General features: G+C 46.4%; 1 protein-coding gene across 4 annotated transcripts in view; it reads right to left on the bottom strand.

Annotated features, from left to right (window-relative positions):
- VRK1 (VRK serine/threonine kinase 1) overlaps nt 1–131 on the bottom strand; it is an 81,452-nt gene extending 81,321 nt beyond the window's left edge. For 3 of the 4 annotated variants that reach the window (XM_024759104.1, XM_024759087.1, XM_024759096.1), the window contains exon 1: nt 57–111. The gene's annotated coding sequence lies outside the window, so the exon portion shown is untranslated. Of the gene's footprint in view, nt 1–56 lie in introns of all 4 variants that reach the window. The other variant, XM_024759079.1, reaches the window with a different exon arrangement.
- Nucleotides 132–6,245: the final 6,114 nt, after the last annotated feature.

Here is a 6,245-nt window from a genome sequence, read left to right as displayed (position 1 = left end):
CTTGGCGCCCTCTCGGCGCTGGCGCTCTCGGACCGCTCGGCGAATGGCCGCCCTACCCCGAGCTGCAGACCCGTCGCCTTCCGCTCAATACGAACTTCCCGCCGGTTTCGCCGACTCGCAACTCTTCAGCTGCTCCGGCCCCTTCACACCCCGCAGTATGCGGCCTTCCCATTGGCTCAGGCGAGCGTGAGAGGCGGGGCGAGCGGGAACGTGCGGGGCGGGGCGGAGCCCGAGATGGCCCCGCCCCCTCCCCAGAAACGCCTGGAGCCGCGGGCCGGCGCTACCACTGCATGCTGGGAAATGGAGTCTTTTACTGGCAAAGCGAGATCCCGGTCCCTCTGCCCCCGTGGGCTTCTGGGAAATGTGGTCTACAGCCTCGGAGTCCGTCCTTCTGGTCAGATGCTGTACCCGGCAATGCTGTAGCAACTGAAATAATTGTTGCCGGTGTTCGCAGTAGCTTTATTTATTAAATTATAATAATAAGTGTGTTGACAAAGAGTTGGATGTAAAAGAATCCTACGTTCTCCTTTGGCCGAGTGTCTCCTCTGCCTACAGGCGCTTGCGTTTTCCCCCCTTCTGGTCCACACCCTGAAGCTCATCCCACAGCAGCTTGGTTCAGTATGCTGTGGCCTGGCTCTGGAAGCAAACAGCTCGCGATCAGATCCTAGCTCTTCCACTCTGTAGCTTTGTGACCTAAATGACTTAACCTCTGTGAGTCTCATTTTCCTGTTTCTGTCGTGATTAAATGAGTGCCTTGTACGTAGAGACAGTGCTTTGTATGTAGTAGATGCCCAATAAATCGTAGAGTATTAATATTATTCTGTCCATTCACAGCCATGAGTCTAAATCCTACCTGTCTGTCAAAGCCTATGTCAATGCCTACCTAACCTTCTGTAGTATTCCTTCTGTAATTCTCTTATGTCACAGTTTGCTTTGTAATTCTAATCAGTTGTCCACGCCTCCATTACCCATGAGACTGTAAGCTTATTGAGGGCTGGGATGCTGCTCTAGGTCAGAGTCACCAAAGCCATAGGCAGAGGGAGATTTACAGTGAAACTACAGTAATGAAGTTTAAGCACAGGTCTCTTCCAAAGCCTTCTGTTAATAGCTCTGGGGTTTTTTTATTTGCCAAGGTAAGATATTTTTGCATGATTTTCTTTGAGTGGACCCCAAAATTGTGTGAACTCTGTCCATTGGACAGTGCAGTATTGTGCCTGATGACCCACATTTGCTCCTCCAGATACCCCCACGTGCTCCAGATGCTCCTCCAGCCTGCCCTCAACCCCAGGAGGCTGAGCTGTACAAACCACTTCCAAGTTCCTGTGCCCCTGGCTTCTGGTGGATTTGGCCAGTAGAGAACCCCACAGAGAAGTGGAAGGGAAGAGAGTTGTCGCTGAAGGTAAGGATTTCCTGGGATCCTTGTTGGCAAGGTCACCTCCAGTTGGCTGGGGCCCTCGGCTGAAGGCCACTGCTGCCTGGCCCTCCCCTCCAGCTTGCAGTGACAGCTCCCTCCCTTTGTGCCTCAGACCTGCAACTGATAACACCACAGCTGCTGCTGAGACAAGGTTACTGCCCCATCCCCGTGGTTCCCACCCTCACACTTTGGCAATACTCTCATTACAGATAAACTCTCTTCAAATAAACCCTGTTTCAAACACGTCGTCTGCTTCTTGTTGAGACCCTGATGGAAACACATACACAAGGTGAGCACTCGATGATTAATTGTCGGCAAAGAGGTCTCAAGATTCACACATCTCACAGGTGTGGATTCCCCAGCAAGAATCTGTGGCCAGAATCCATTGAGAGAAAGATATTCTTCACACACACACACACACACACACACACACACACACACACTAAGAAGACTTAGAACAAGACTTATCTGTCACATAGTGACCATGTTCCCCTAACTTCACCAAACACGTGCAGAAGAAATGTCCCTGATTCCACACTGGGTTGACAATTGGCTGGCCTTGAAAGACACTTAAATCAGCAACAGTGTCTGGAGTTTTCCAAGGTGAGAATGGAATGTATTTATTCTGGAACTCATGGCTCCCTCATCCTAACTCAGATGACTTACTGTTAAACGATGCTTAAATGCAACCATGTCCCAAGGCAATTACCAACTTCTCTGGCACCATGCACACGTGCTGAGATGTCCTACCAGTGCAGAGCATGGCAGGACATTATTCCAAGCTGCTGTCACAGAGACTGTGTATCTGAGATGCTGTAGGTGGGGATACAGCGCTGGGACACAGGAGGCCCTCGATGAATGTTTATGAGTTGATAGCTTGGTATCAACATCAGGATTCTGTAGAAGATTGACCCTTGAGGACTTGCTGGGGCTGGGCTTTAGAATTGAACTTGGGAGGAAATATTCACGAGTATAGTCCTGCCATATATTCAAAAATATCTCTACAGTCCAAACAAATGTTTACTGAGCACTCACTGTGAGCCAGGGATTGGGCTAACCTCTGGGAAATCTGGAAGTTCTGGTTTAACGAATGTTTAAGGAGGCCTTGCTATGTATTACACACTGTGCTTTTTCATATACGATATCTCAGTTCTTAAACAGGAAAAAACTTCAAAAAGTTTAAATGATTCCAGGCCCTCAAATCTAGTTCCAAATGTTGTTTTTACTGGCTCTTTATGCACAGCCTCAGTACATGAGGATACTTCTAGCATAATAATGTCAATACTGTGATAGAGATTTGTGCAAGATGCTGGCATGGTCAGGTAAAGGGATTCTGTGACAAAGGATTATCATGGATAAAGCAGTGTGGACCATGACTGGGTTCAGCCCAATTAATAAATATTGTTCCTGCTGCCCATCAAGGGCAGACCAGCCGAGGATCTATGCATGGGATCTGTATTGATCTGCCACATAGGCCCTGGAGTGTCCTCTTTTACTTCCAGGAACTCTCCAACCCGAGTATAAAGGCACAGAATGGGAACCGTAATACAGGGCACTTTGGAAAAGGGAGAGGAGGTTGGTAGTAGCTAGACCATGGCGGAAACTCAGTCTGGGGAATTCAAACAAGCACGATAGTCACTAGGAAGCAACACTGCCCAGGCAGTCTTCAGCAGACACTGGATCTACCAGTGAGTCAGTTCATGAGTCCTTGTCCTTTTCATCTGTAGAATGGGCACAGTCATCCTGGACCAACAAGTTCTGTGCCTCCCAAGGCTGATGGGAGGTAGATGAGGCCGTGTCTGAGAAGGGCTTTGATCCTCCTGGAACAAAGCTGCTGGGGTGTCGTTGCCCAGTGTAGGCATCCTAACAACCACCCAAGGAATTATTACCTCTTGGGAGGAGGGGAAAGAGAGAGGAATGAGGAACAGAATATGTTCAGAAGTCTTCCGAGTACGCTGATCCTGGTTCTTACTCATCCATTCCCTTTTGATGTCTCATCTCATTCCAGGGCCCAGAGCCCCTATTTCCATTTTAGCAAGGGCTTTTGAGCACTTATTATGTGCCAGTCACAGTGTCCTTACAGATTCATAATCCAGTGGGAGAGCCAGACGTGTTCACAAATTCTAGTAACTATGATTTTTATGAGCATTTATTTCCTATGTGTTGGGAAAACCATTTCATGTAACCCTGAGAGGTGGGTGATATAATCCCCAGTGTCCAGATGAGGATACAAAATCCCAGAGAAGTGAAATGATTTGCTCAAGGTCGTACAGCTAGTGGTGGCCGATAGAGCTGGCTGACTCCAAATCCATCCTGATATCAATCACAGCTGCTGACTCTTGGAAAATGTAATGAGATAATATGGTGGCACTTAGACTCTGTGCAGTGAGAATGCAGGAAGCAGAACAAATTGTTCTGCCAGGCCTCATAGACAAGGTAACACTGACCTAGTTACTCTGCTGAACTTATCTAGTGACTTCCACAATAGTAGAGATAGGTTCTTTGGGATTTAATGATACAATAATTAATGATTATGGGTTGTTCTGAGGTCAGAAGTGGATGAATGAAGTTTCAAAGTCCTAGGCAAATGTTTCCTGCTTGTCCTTTTCTTTGTCCTGATAATGATGATGGTGATGGTGATGATGGCAGCTTCCATTTATTAAGTTTTAAGCACTTTTCAGGAATTCACTAATAATTTGCAAACAACATTTCAAGAAATCTTCACAATAACCCTTGGCATTTGATATTATCCCTCTCCTGACTACAGAGATAAGGAAATTGAAGCTCAGAGAAGGTAAGTAACTGATCCAAGTCACATAGCTACTAAGTGATACATGTGGGCTTTAAGTCAAGGTTTAGGCTAATTCAGAAGACCAAACACTTAACCACTCTCCATGCAGTGCACCAACCATTCATTTCACGTGTTTATATCTCCTGAGCATGTTTTCAGGATGCCATGGTTATTTGTCTTCCCCAAGATTTGCGAGATTAATGGTACAGAAAGATTTAATGTGCGAGCCTCCAAGAATGACTGAAATGTTTCACATTGTACTGGTGAAACTCCCTGAGCTGAGGATGATGTGAGCTGCCAGCGGATGGGTTGCTTTCTGCCCACTTGTCGGAAGGAGTGGCAGATACGGTCTACTGATGCTCACACACATTTCTACTGCCTTCTATTGTCATTTGCTGCTGCAGAGGCTGCAAAGCTAAAACCTGCATTTGCCAGGCACCCTAATGCTTAGGACTCTGGATGCAAGTTAGGTTCCACCGGTGAGATTCCTCAAGGAAGATTTGGAGGCAAAGTAAGGTGTCAACACAGTAATGAAGTCTCGGGATTTTTCTGCAGCAGTGTTCCAGTGCCATTTGTCTAATGCCATCAGAAAGCAGTTGTGTTGGTGGCAGTAGGAGCTTCCTGACCCCTGGGTGGCGCGTGCAGTTGTGAGTTTCTGTAGTAAAGAATTTAACTTTGCCCCAAAAGGGCTCTGGTCTTCGTCCTCAGCAAGGTGATCTCCAAGACCTTGGAATGGCAGATAGGAGTGTCTTTGTTTCCAACAATATGACACAGGGTAGAGGCTGGCCATGCTAGAAGGACCAACAATGCAATTTACGATGGGTGCTTTGGGTCACACAGTATAAGTCAAACTCCACAGGGACTGGAGACTGAGATCAGCATGTAGGCAATGAATCATACTTTTGCAGTGGAGTCCCAGTAAAAACTCTAGACACTGAGGCTTAAGTGACTGGTTGGCAATTACTCCACATGTATTGTCACAGACTGATGCTGGGAAAGTAGCACTTTCCTAACTCCACGGGCAGAGGAGCTCCACATTCCAAACCCTCCTGGCCTCTGCTTCTGCCCTTGCAATTTTAATCTGCATCCTTTCCCCATAATAAAATATATCCATGGGTATACAGCTTTCAGTGAGTTCTGTGAGTTCTCCTAGCAAGTTGTCAAAACCGAGGGTGGTTTGGGGAACCCTCTACTAAATTTGCAATTGGTGTCAGAAGTGAGAGTGGTGGTCTGTGTTCCCTCTAACTGTGCAAGTGACGAGAATTCCTAACCTCTCTAGTCCCAACGGCAGTCTCGTCATTTCTTCCCCCTTTTGATTGTGGCAGAGCTAGTGGCTTCCTAGGTAAGGCAGTTCTGTGTTGCTCTCACTAGTGCCTGCTAGTCTAGCCCTTCAGTGACTTTACAAGTACCTAACTCCCTATATTAAATCCCTTTGTACTTAAAATAGCTAGAACGGTCATTGTGTCCTGCATTAAACTTCAGCTAATACAGGAGAGGACCTGGCCTTGCTAAATGACATAGCAATTCGAACATGCAAGCTTTTTCACATTTTAATGTCTCTGAAATCAGAGTATGTCTTACAACCAATGCCAGTTGTAATTGGTGGTGATTTTATTTTTTCTTTATTAGTAGCACATAAAATAATGGGGCATCTTAGAACTGATGGAGTCTTAGAATTTATTGAATTCTAGGATACCTGGTGCTTGCTTCCTCAGAACTTCTCTCTGGATCATCTCTCCCCTTCATTCCACTCCCCACATTGCATACTGGATCTGACACTCTCAAACACCCACGGATATGGAGCTTTCCTCATTTTTCCCACTCCACACTTTTTGAAAGTGAAGACAAGCATCCTTAGAGAAAGAGAGAAGCAGTGTGGTAATGTGATAGGAGGAGACAGACCTGAGTCTGGAACCTCCCTCTGCCATTTAATTGCTGTGTGACCTTGGATAAATTATTAACCTCACTGAGCTTCCGCCCTCATCAGTAAAGGCTAGCAGTTGTTGGGATTGAATGAGATAGCATGTGTGAAATTCCTGG

This window comes from Neophocaena asiaeorientalis, unplaced genomic scaffold (assembly GCF_003031525.2).
Source record: "Neophocaena asiaeorientalis asiaeorientalis breed wild unplaced genomic scaffold, Neophocaena_asiaeorientalis_V1.1 scaffold476, whole genome shotgun sequence".
NCBI classification, from domain to species: domain Eukaryota; kingdom Metazoa; phylum Chordata; class Mammalia; order Artiodactyla; family Phocoenidae; genus Neophocaena; species Neophocaena asiaeorientalis.
The sequence above is the reverse complement of the archived record's forward strand: the minus strand, read 5'-3'. Positions and strand labels throughout refer to the sequence as shown.